The sequence below is a fragment of the Balaenoptera musculus genome, chromosome 4 (assembly GCF_009873245.2).
Source record: "Balaenoptera musculus isolate JJ_BM4_2016_0621 chromosome 4, mBalMus1.pri.v3, whole genome shotgun sequence".
In the NCBI taxonomy this organism is placed as follows: domain Eukaryota; kingdom Metazoa; phylum Chordata; class Mammalia; order Artiodactyla; family Balaenopteridae; genus Balaenoptera; species Balaenoptera musculus.
Window position 1 is genome coordinate 58030132 of NC_045788.1, and position 11544 is coordinate 58041675.

General features: G+C 38.5%; 1 pseudogene; it reads right to left on the reverse strand.

The window, feature by feature from the left end:
• Positions 1-8741: 8741 nt before the first annotated feature.
• On the reverse strand, positions 8742-9246 carry LOC118894656 (annotated as a pseudogene).
• Between the last annotated feature and the right edge of the window lie 2298 nt (positions 9247-11544).

The window sequence follows — 11544 nt, forward strand, 5'->3', positions numbered from 1 at the left end:
CTAATAGAGCAATTTTAAAAGGTTAAAATATTGAATAATTAAAAACTAAGAAGATTTTACTCTGAAAAAAATGTCAATGACTATGAGAATGCAATAAGATAGAAAAATCTTAGGTGAGAATATCAGACAATATTAGAATATGCTTCCAATTTTTCAACATGACAAAGGGGACAGTTTGAAGAACACAACTTGCCTCCCCTCCCACAGTCTTCAGCTTTAGAGACCATTCAGTGTCTGACTCATACTGGTGGCCTATGGGCCAAATCCTGCTGACTGACATATTTACTTTAGCCAGCATAGTATTGTAAACATTTTGAATAAATTGCCAACATTAAAAAAAAAAATTGTACAATTAAAAAAAAGGAATTCCTAAGTTTCTTTAAAAAGAAAAAAGAATTGGTAACAGTTGTGTGTGGCATATGACCCCATCAGGACCACCACTCTGCGTGATTCCAGAAGATGCCATCCACATGGATTCCAAGTTAATGATGGTCCCTAGAACTGCACAGTATTTTGATCCTCAACTCCTTATCTAGATTGAATCATTCATTTATGTTACTTAGGCAACCCATGTTTAAGGATTCTACACACCATAAACCGTGTACAAATATTCAGTATTACTCTTCTTTTCCCTATGGAAATCATCAGTGTCTAAATGGAGCTCATGCAAGAGGACAAAAAAGGGGTCAGAACCAGGGACTCACTACAGAGATTCTTCCGAGTTGGTCAAAATAACAAGCATGGAGGAATAGGCAGGTGAGGAATGATCACAGTTGTCTAGCAGCTGACATTGTTCCAAATCTAGGAAAACAGTTGAATTCTAGGAAGTCTGTCTGTACAGAAAATGAACTAGCAACAAGACTGGGTGTGGGAGAAATCTCTAATTCTAAGAAACAAGGCAGGATTCTCTCATCCTTATTGAAGTTGGGAATTGAGCAGGCAATCAAAGTTGAGGTTTAGTTGCTGGTATTGCTTTGTATGCTGGAAATCATATCATGCATCAATGTAAAACCAACATCAAGGCAAATCTGGTAATGAGCTCTCCAACTGGAAATCTTGGATTTGCTGAATTATATGCCTGATTAGGAATGGGGCTGGTCAAATTCAGGAGAGAAGGTTATACACACAAATACACTGAGCCCTACGTGGTGATTAAGTTTACTCAGCTATGGGGGTTGGACTGATAAGAGACAAAGGGTCTAAAAATCTATTAGAGTCAGACTAAAAGAAAGTGCTGATGACTTTAATGCCCTGAAATAAATTGTTAGAGAAGAATGGCCAACATTCTGTAATTCAGTGCAGAGAGTTGAGTGGTTTCTTACCATTTAATACATTTCTTCATGTCCACGTTGAGCCAGTCCTCCTGAATTAAATATAGAGCCATGGGTCAAGAATTTTCAAACATTTTTTTAAATCTTTCCAATCCAGGGTTAATCATCCTTCCTTATTAGGCAAACAAGAATGTGTTCCAGATGCTATCCTGTCTGTATCCACTCTTTGCTAGAAATTATGGAACTAGATTCAGTGCCACACAAATGTGGTGAGAAGCTGGAGCAGCATGGCGGCACCTTGCTGGCCAATTGAGAAGGCAACTGTCTCTGGGCAAATGCACAGTACCATCTTAGCCATAGCTCTACCATCTGGTACTGATTTTACAGTTGCATTTCCTAAAGACTCAGCAAAATGACAAATGAATGAGAAAGTGATTCTTTCCTTGTCAATCTAATTACTTATGAAAAGTCACCAGTTACTTCTGTACTCATCCATGTGATGTTCCAGGACATGGCATGACTAACTAGAATGAACTGGACAGCCTAAGAGGAACCAGGTCCTAAAACTGGGGCAGAGACGAAAGAAATGGCTCTAAATTATATCTATTTAATTGATTATTCATGTATAATTTCAAAAAATAGTGGCAACTATTATTACTCTCACCTATTATTGACCACATATTAAATATGCACTAACATTCCACATCGCATTCAAACAGCAATGGAGCCAGACTACCTACTTGAAGAATTTCCTGGGTTTAACAATCTGTTTATAGATGGATTGGTGATGGGGGTGGACTGTGTCCTTTTGTCACTTGCAAAAGCTTTATCCAAAAATTAGATATGAGGCAAAAAATCGGGCAGCATATATTTTTTCCACTACCTTATGAGGACAGTGTTTAACAGATTCACCCTAGGATATTTAGGAGAATGTTCTTCGTCCAGACTTAGTGAAGATACATGTTACATGTTAATTTATAGATGTGTGTCTGGTAGGAATGCAAATAATCTCTGTTCAGTTGCAAAGATAACACTGAGGGTTATAGTTTATTGCCTTGTAGGTGTTTTGTATCTATTAGCAAATTCATTTTAATCATTCTTTTGTGTGATTGACTGTATAACTCTCCATTTTCAAATTATCTTCTTTGCACCGGCCTTTCCATCTTGCTGCTTTGCTTATTAGTTACTAAATTGAATAAAATATTAGACAATGTTCAGTCTATATGTGCATCAAAGTCATGTTCTTAACTTTTGGTAAATGAAAACAGATATTCTGGAGGCATGGCCATTGCTGCTGATTGTTGGACCAAGCAACATCTGCAGTCCTGCTGAATATTACTAAAACTGCCATAGGTTCTCCTGCATCCCAGAGTTGACAGCTACTGAAGCTGGATGTACCACCAGAAGCAGAAAAACAACAGCTTCTCTCTTCCTTCCAACCTCCCAGCCATTTGCAGAGCCAGCAGAGCCTCCTTTTGCACAAGGAAACCAAAAGAAGGTTGGCAAGAGTCCAGAAAGTTTGTAGACGTCTTGCTAACTATGATATTTGGAAGAATACAAAAAGGAAGAGATGGAACTTAAAAGAGAGCTAAAAAGCAAATAACTGACACAAGGAACAAATAAATGTGGATGGAAGGGGGCACTAAAAACACCCCCAATATTATCTATAAGGTACATAGAAGGTGCTTAATTATAAATCCCATTTTACAAGATATGTGGGTTCAGAGAAGTTAAGTAACTCACCCAAGATCACACAGCCATTATGTGGCAGAACTGGGATTTGGATGTAGGCTTAATTCTAACATTGACTGTTTACCCATTATGCTATATTGCATCCCTTACAAGGTGGGAGACAAACAAGAATAGTTGGTAGTGCAGTAGGGCAAAGTATTGAGAAGATTAAACAAAAACTGATGAAGCCAGGGTGATGGGAATACAGGAACCAGCAATTTTAGGAGATCGGAGCAAGCAGATAAAAATCTATGGCCCCTAAAACATCCCCATCCATCATTCTGAAACCTAGATTCCAGTTCTAAACCTTAGAGGACTTAAGAGAGAATGAAGGGGAAAAAATGAGGTATAAATTACTGGATAGAGATTCAATCACAGAACAAGCCAAGAGTTCTTTATTAGCTAGGGCAGAGGATCAAGGTTAGAAAGCCACAGGGTCCAGGCTAAAAGATCTAGTTAACTAACTGAAGTCTGTATTGGGAATTCCAGGAGATAATAATAATTGCATCTTAGTTGGTTATTTTGTTCCTCCTCGTCATCATTCTATAGTGATTAAGGACAGGATGAACTTCAGATGAGTGTCTGCTCTCCCCAAAGAATTGGAACTAAAGGCTTGCTAATCAATTGTCTGGTCTCTGCTAATACACGTGGAACTCAGAGAGAATGAGCTTAAATTAAAATACAGGAGAATGTCTGCATAGCCAATTTTTAACTTTAGAGAATACTTATCAATGAGATCTCTTATCACTTATCATTCACACACTCATTAATTCACTTAAAAATATAAATTAAGCACTGAACTAAATCCTGGGAATACAAAGATGAATCAAACTCATTCCTTGCCTTCAAAGTTCTTGTCATCTGGAGAGGAGTCAAATATGTGTTGCTAGCTATCTGTAATGTAAAGCAGGATTTAATAAAGAAGTAAAGAATTGCAGGAGAAGAGAAAATAATGGCTCAAATTCTCACTGAGGGGTGAGATGGGTTTATAGAAGAGGCTGCATTGTGGTGATTCTTAATTAAAGCAGGATCATACTATTTATATGAAACGTGTGTATGTTTAAAATTTTATATTTTGAGGACACTAGTAAATGTGGGTGTATCTCCTCTTTTAATAGCTGTTTATGTGCTTTTAAATTTATATCCCTTGCCCAACCCCACACACACACGTTTGTATTTGAACTTAAAACGTCTGGATGTACTCACAGGGTAAGTTTTGAAGTGACGTGAGGTGGGGAGGGAGATGAACAGATGTCTTGTACTTTTTGGTTCATACACTATTATTTTGATTGATATTTTTAGGATAAGCATGAAATACCTTTATAATAAATTATCTTTCATAAATAATACCTCTTCCTTTCCAGATCAATATGATTCTGACAGGGAGAGCATGGTAGGACTGGGGACAGAGGAAAGGAAATGGAAGATAGTATACAGTTTTGGAGTAAAGAGTTATGGAACTTGAGGCTAATTGTGTTGGGTCCTAAGTGCTTGAGTACTCAGAAATCTTTTAACTGAAAGTGATAGAAAACCAGACTTAATTTGGCTTAAGAATAAAGGGAAATAATTATCCAAAGTAACTGAAAAGTCCAGAGGAGATGTCTTTTTCAGGCAGAGCTGAATCCAGGTGCTTAAACACTAACTTCAGAAATATTTAACTCTTCATTTCTTGCCTCTACTTTTCTATAGCTGGGCTTATTTTCAGGCATGAAAATGGCACTGGCAGCCCCAAGCTAATATCCTATTGGGTTAGGAACCTGAATAGAAAGAAAGCTTTATATTTCCCCAAGTTCTAACAGAAGTCTCAGAGCCAGCACTCTTTGGCCTGACTTCAGCCATTTCCCCCTGTGAAGACTCGCTGGTTCCAGTGGATCTGAGGGCTGCATTCAGTTGCATTTGCCTCATTTTCCCACCTCGAAAGTGTCTTCCCTTGAAAATGAGAAATGAGCAAAAAGTTTAAGAGACTTGCTTAAGGCAGTTATCAGAAGGGGAAATGGATTATGGACAGAAAAACAACAGAAAAGTCATGCTAAGGGATTTTCAGATTTGAGGAAAGGGGGCATGAAATCTTTCTTAAAGCCTTTAGCATGAGTAAGAAATGAGAGCATCCAGCTAATGAGACACAACTACAGTCTGGGGAATGATAGGCTCCCTGCATGCATGACAAAAATGACCTCACAGACCACAGTAGATGATGAGTTATTCATAAGAAAACACCGCTCTGGTTGTTTTCAGGAGAATGAAAAAAATCCATACTGCAAGATATGGATGCATAGTCCCAAAGTAGCTAATTTGCTCATAAGGCAATCTTTTAGTATTGGGAGAATAAGAAGAAATGTCCCCACTTGTGCATGCAGATGACCCAAAGACTCACTGTCATTGAAACATGTAACTCTCTTTTTTAAAATTAATCAGAATGTGCCCTGTTTGCCTATGAGCAGCAGCTTATCTTCCCAGAATTTTCTTTCTAGTTCCTTCTCCTGCATATTCATTCTCCTCCCTCAGCCCTCTTATTGACAAACTAAAATGACATTATGTTTGCTATATAATGCAGAGGCTTGTAAAGTGAGTAGTATATGCTTACACTTGTCATTTGCCTTATTTGGCTGATTTTGAGCCCATGTCTCTATCACCTTGGTTTCAGTCCTGAATGCTTTCTTCTCTGTTTCTTAATGGTGGTTTCAGCACTGGAAGCAGCTTTGTCATAGGGGGCTAAGAACTGTGTGTCTGCTCAAGCGTTCCTCATAAGTGAGTGTGTCAGAAACAAGTCTGAAACATTGAAAACGCACACACGTACACACACACAACTGTGGAATATAATCTGGGCTCATCCACTGTCTCACCATCTCCCCACCCCCTGCCAGCACTATGACCTCATCAGATATGATGATGGCTCATTAAGAGTTGACATACTTTTGTTACTCATTAAAGTTTAGAAGATACAAAATATCATCCATTACTTAGATTAACTATAGGGGAATAACTACACCATGCTCATGTTTGTTCATTCTGCATTGCCATAATTTTCTTTTTAGATACCGGTTGTGGAGGGGATGTGGGATTGAATGACATGAGCTTTAAGATTCCTTTCAACATATTAACACTGAAATTCTGATATAACTATGATTCTATGAATTCACATCAAAATCTAGCTTCGCTTTATTCCTCAGTGAAAACCTACGACAGCCTCTTACCACTCCTAATGTGTTACACTGTTTTTTAGAAATTATATCTCAGAATGTTTGCTGTAGTATCATGAATAATTAGAAATAAAATAAATTTGCCAAAATAAACAAATTTTGCTTTATGAGCTAGTGTTCTTTACTTTTTAATCATATTTCTATATGATGAATTGTAAAACACCCTAATATGCAGTAATGCTCCTTGTTATTAATTATTAATGGCAGGTAGCAATTGTAATCCACCATTTTATATGCTGCTGTGTTTTTACCTCAGTTCTGGTTCCAACTCTGGTTGCTTTTACCAGATAGGCAGCTTTGAACAAGTACTAACCTCTCTAAGCCTCAGTTTCCCCATGACAAAAAAAAAAAAAGTAGCTACTAACTTAGCATATATGGCAGGATATTATGAAGACCGATCACATAAATGCAGATTAAAAGATTTTGCTAAATTATAAACTACATATAATTTTAAAATATAAAGTATATACAGCTATAGGATTTGGTTTGAATGCAGACCATAAGCTCTTTAAGGGTAAGGACGTGGTCTATTTTGTTCATAACAGTGCCTGACGTAATAGACACTCAATGAATACAAATAAACATTTGTAAATGAATAAGTGAATGACTATTTCTGGACTACTTAACACTAGGCCAGTGTTATAGGTTGAATTGCGTTGCCCAAAAGGATAACACTGGGACCTCAAAATGTGACCTTATTTGGAAATAAGATCTTTATAGATATAATCAAGTTAAGATAAGGTTATACCAAATTAAGTTGGGCCCTAATCTAATGACTGATGCCCTTATAAGAAGAGGGAAATTTGGATTCAGAAACAGAGTGGAGAAGACCATGTGAAGACAGATGGAGAGATTGGAGTGATGCATTAACAAGCCAGTGAATGCCAGCAACCACAAGAAACTAGAAGAGTTGAACAAGGATCCTCCCCTAGAGCCTTCAGAGAGATCGTGGCCCTGCTGACACCTTGATTTCAGACTTCTGGCCTGTGAGAGAATGCACTTCTGCTGTTTTAAGCCACCTACTTTAGTATTTTGCTATGTCAGCCCTAGGAAACGGATACAGCCAGGATCCTGAACAATGTGGCACGTTTGTGATGATGAAGGGGATCACTGTTTGATCTCAGTCTTCATACTTAGAAATTTTGTTAGAAGGGAATTTGATTTACCTTGACTTATATGAATGCCTGGAACAATTAATTGTCACAACAGAGGTTTCTTTATTATCGTAAAGGATAATCAGCAATATCTATTAAGTATTATTAGCAATTATTCTGTCTTGGATAATATAATCTTAAGCTCACCCAACTGTCTAAATCTTCTGTTTTCTGAAAAACAATTACTTCCATCTAAACTATTTTTCAACATATACTACTTAGATGTTAATAGTTCAATAATATGATTCCCAAAAGATATATGGTTGATCATTACACAAGTCATATTTCCAGAAAGAAATATTCTATTTGCTGTATGCAACTTTCTTGCTACAGCCTAGTCATTGCATGACTTGCATAGTTAACTACTGCTTGCCTGTAGAGTTTAAAATTAATGTACCAGTGGGCTATGGGGCAACTCCATCTCAAAACATTTAGTGAGCACATAGAGATTTGAAGACTGGAATAGCCTTCTAAGAAAGATTACTTTTGGTCCACGGATTTTGTGTGGCAATATGACTGGTGCATCTATGTTGTGGATATCATTAAATGATAAATGATGACATTTGTTGTTAAGGCAATTTTAAGCCTCATATCAACAGTTTGTAATCATCATTAACATACAACCCTTCCCACTTTTCCAAAATCTAAAAAATGTACTTATGATTCAAAAATCATTCTTATGAGGTACTCCCAACTTTTCAATTCAGTTTTTTCAGCACTTCTGAATTATTATATAAATATACAAAGTTCTCCATAGGTTCATCATAGGACAGAATTTATAGAAACTTCTATGTGGGTACCCAATTAATATTCAAAGACATTTCAAATATGCCAAGATTTGTCATGAATTATGCATTGTTTTAGATTTTTGTAATCTCCTTACTTTGAAATATGTGCTATAGATCTTGCTCTTATTCCTCTAGTTTCTGATATAACATTTTTATTTGAATCATTTTTCTGTTCTAGCTTTTTTCTAAGGAGTAAACAGAGTATGATGATTTGCTAAAGTGAGAATGAAGCTAGCTATTTATTTATTTATTTGTAAGGGCAACAAGTGTTTATTAGCTTCTCTACGAGCCGGGCTGGAGACGCAGCTCCTCTCCCAGACCGTGGCTGCCCACCCTGTGCGAGGTGGTCCCCCTCCGAGCTCCCTGGAGCCGCACCCATGGCGGGGCAGACCCCGGGGGAGAGGAAGGCAGCGTTCCCCACCCCACGTGAGGGACGGGGACAGGGAGGAAAATAATCAGGAGAAGCAAACACTTTGCAAGGTTTTGTTTGTTAGTTTGACAGCAGGTACTGGTAGAGGGGGTTCTCGGGCAGGGCTACCGCCCTGTGTTCCGCGTGGCCGCGTGAAGAGACCCACGCTGGCGCTGGTGGTCAAGGGGAACCAGGCAGACAAGATCAGCCGGAACGCACTGATTTCGAGGCTTTGTGTTCATTTCGCCCTCGGCCCCTTCACGATCGGCTTCCCCATGGCTTTCCCCCAGAGCTTGAGGCCGATGGCTCTCTCGATCTTGCCCAGAACCTGGTTGTTAGGAATGGCCCGGCCACTCTCACAGTCCACAATGACCTGTGGCTTTTCGTTGGTTTTCGTCGCCTGGTCCTTCTGTGTCAGCCCTTTGCTCTGCCGGCCCTGCTGGATCACCTTGCCCACCTCCAGGGTCACCCGGTCGTGGTGCAGCTCCTCAGTCTCCCGGTCCAGCTTGGCTGTGTTCTTGGGGATCGAATGCTGTTTGTTCTGGCCGGCGGCCCATTTCTTGGAAGTCTCCACATCCTCTCCTCTCCTCGTCTCTGAGCTGCTAAGATGGCCTGCTTGGACTTGGCCTGGGCGGGCGGCCGTGGGGCCCTTTTTGTGCAGCACTGTCGCGTGTCCCAGTCACCCTCAGCCATGGCGGGGCAGGCGGTGTAGACTGGGCAGGTGGTCCGTCCGGCAGCTCCTGGGCAGCTGCTGGAGACCCGGCGACGCTACGTCCCCTCGTCGCTCGGCCGCTTCCTAGAATGAAGCTTTTTAAAAATCTCAGAATGCCTTAGGTTGCGCAAAGTTGTTTTTGTCGTTTTTCTTTATGTGCATAGGTGCCAGTATTGTGTAATGGCATTTTATTTTAAATTTTTGTGCACAGGATTGTCAAGGGTTTGCTCAAATATATTAGGTTTCACATTATTGGACTCCTTTGGTCAGAAAAACAATAGTCTCCATGCCAATATCCAAGCTGACCCAAGCTGATCCATTAAAAATATAGCATATTATTGCATTTTTGTCCCAACAGCCATCAAATAATGGTAAGGCTTTCTTTTTTTTTTTCATGTTATTTTAGAGACATCTGTTTACCTGCACCTGGAACTCTAGGTAATGTATTTGTGCAAGATATCCCAATAAAAAAGGGGGCAAGGACAATGTCAGATAGAGTGGGAAGAGTATTTTCCAATTCATTATTAATATGATTATTAGCTTCTCATTTAAAAAACACTGCCTTAATAATATTTGCTGCCATGCTACCATTCAAAGAAACACTTGCAGCATCCATATTTTGGCAAGAGAATATGAAAAAATCATCTGTCTGGGAAACTATTTGAACAGTATCTCCAATAACATAATTTTTAATTTTTTGTTCTATTTAATCAATGCTGAAATAGATGAACCTCTATTTCATTTTCTCATTTTTGGACTCATTAATAGATCAAAGAAATTAGAGATGTTTTGATTAAACCATTATTCTGCCTGAAAAAGATAATATCCCTGGTGAATTTTAAAAAATCATTAGAATTTAGCAAACTGGATTTTAAAAAATTATAGGCTTTTGTATATAGAAAAAATCCGATTAATTTGATCACAGAGTAATTGTGAGAGATACATTATGCAGATATATTTTTGTAAGACAAGTTTTTGTTTTGCTTATATGAATGTTTCACTTAAATTGATTGTCTATCCTTAAGTCACCTCTGTTTCACCCTTTCTGTTGCTTTCCGATAGTATATGACCATTTATCCAAAACTTAAACTGCTTAAAGGCAAAAAGGCATAGTAAAACCACAGTCAAAATTTATCTCTTCTAGTTCCTAAATGTCATCCAAATCGTACAGGTATACATTTCCAGTTAACAGGTGAAGGAGTGTTCTTCAGATTCTGCTCTCCGCCTCTCCATTCTAGTAGATCCTTTGTCAAAATCCATTTCCCCTGTCACGTTTTGCCTTGTGTTACTCTTGGCTTCGTCTCTGCCCCATTTTGATCTTTTCTCATCTTTACAGATAAAGACTCCCAGACTTAAAGAGGTTTAAATAACTTGCCCAAAGTCACAAAACTAGTAAATATTGACACCAATCTGTCTGACACCTAAACTCTTATTCTTTCTACTATTTCAAAAACTACTCCAGAAAGAGGGATCCCACGTACATTTGCGTGTTGACTATGAAAAGTAAATATGTTAGAACAATGCTTCTCAAACTTTAATGTACATACAAATAAACTAGAGATATTGTTAAAATGCATATTCTGATTCAGGAGGTCTGGGGTAGGGCCTGACCTTCTGTATGTCTCACTAGCTCCCAGGGGATGCTGAGACTGCCACATTTTCAGTAGGAAGGCCTTGTAAGACCTAGCAGAAGTTGGATGTTGTTAATAAAGCTACTATTGGATTTTGTTCACTACTTTTCTTACAAACACTCCACAGTTTTTAGTGTATATTATCTTACTCATTCTTAAATATTTTTAAGTGATGATCATGAGTCAAATATTTTGAATTTATTGTTATAATAAAATAAATTCAAATAAATTAATAATCAGGATTATTAGCTAATCCATCAGTTCCTCATGTCCTTTCTCTTTTGCAGTGGAACTGGTGAAGCCATCATGAATAAAATAAATGAATTGAATATGATCTACTCCATTCTCTTGAGGCCATTTTCTCAAGAGAGACAATGGGGATTACGTGGACAATTTTGAAAATATGCTGTCTCCTGCCCCTTCCAACATTTTTATCAAGGTGAAAACAGGTACAAGGAATGTGACAAACAGCCTTGAAGGAGATGCAAATCACCACGGGGTGGACAGAAGAACAGGTATGACAATAGGGAAAGGGGTGTTCTCAAAGAAGCACAGGGATTGGGGCAGAGCTTCAAGAACCAGACAAACCTAAGTTGGAATCATGGCTTGCCTCCTACTGAGCATATGACTTTGGGCAAGTCATTTATC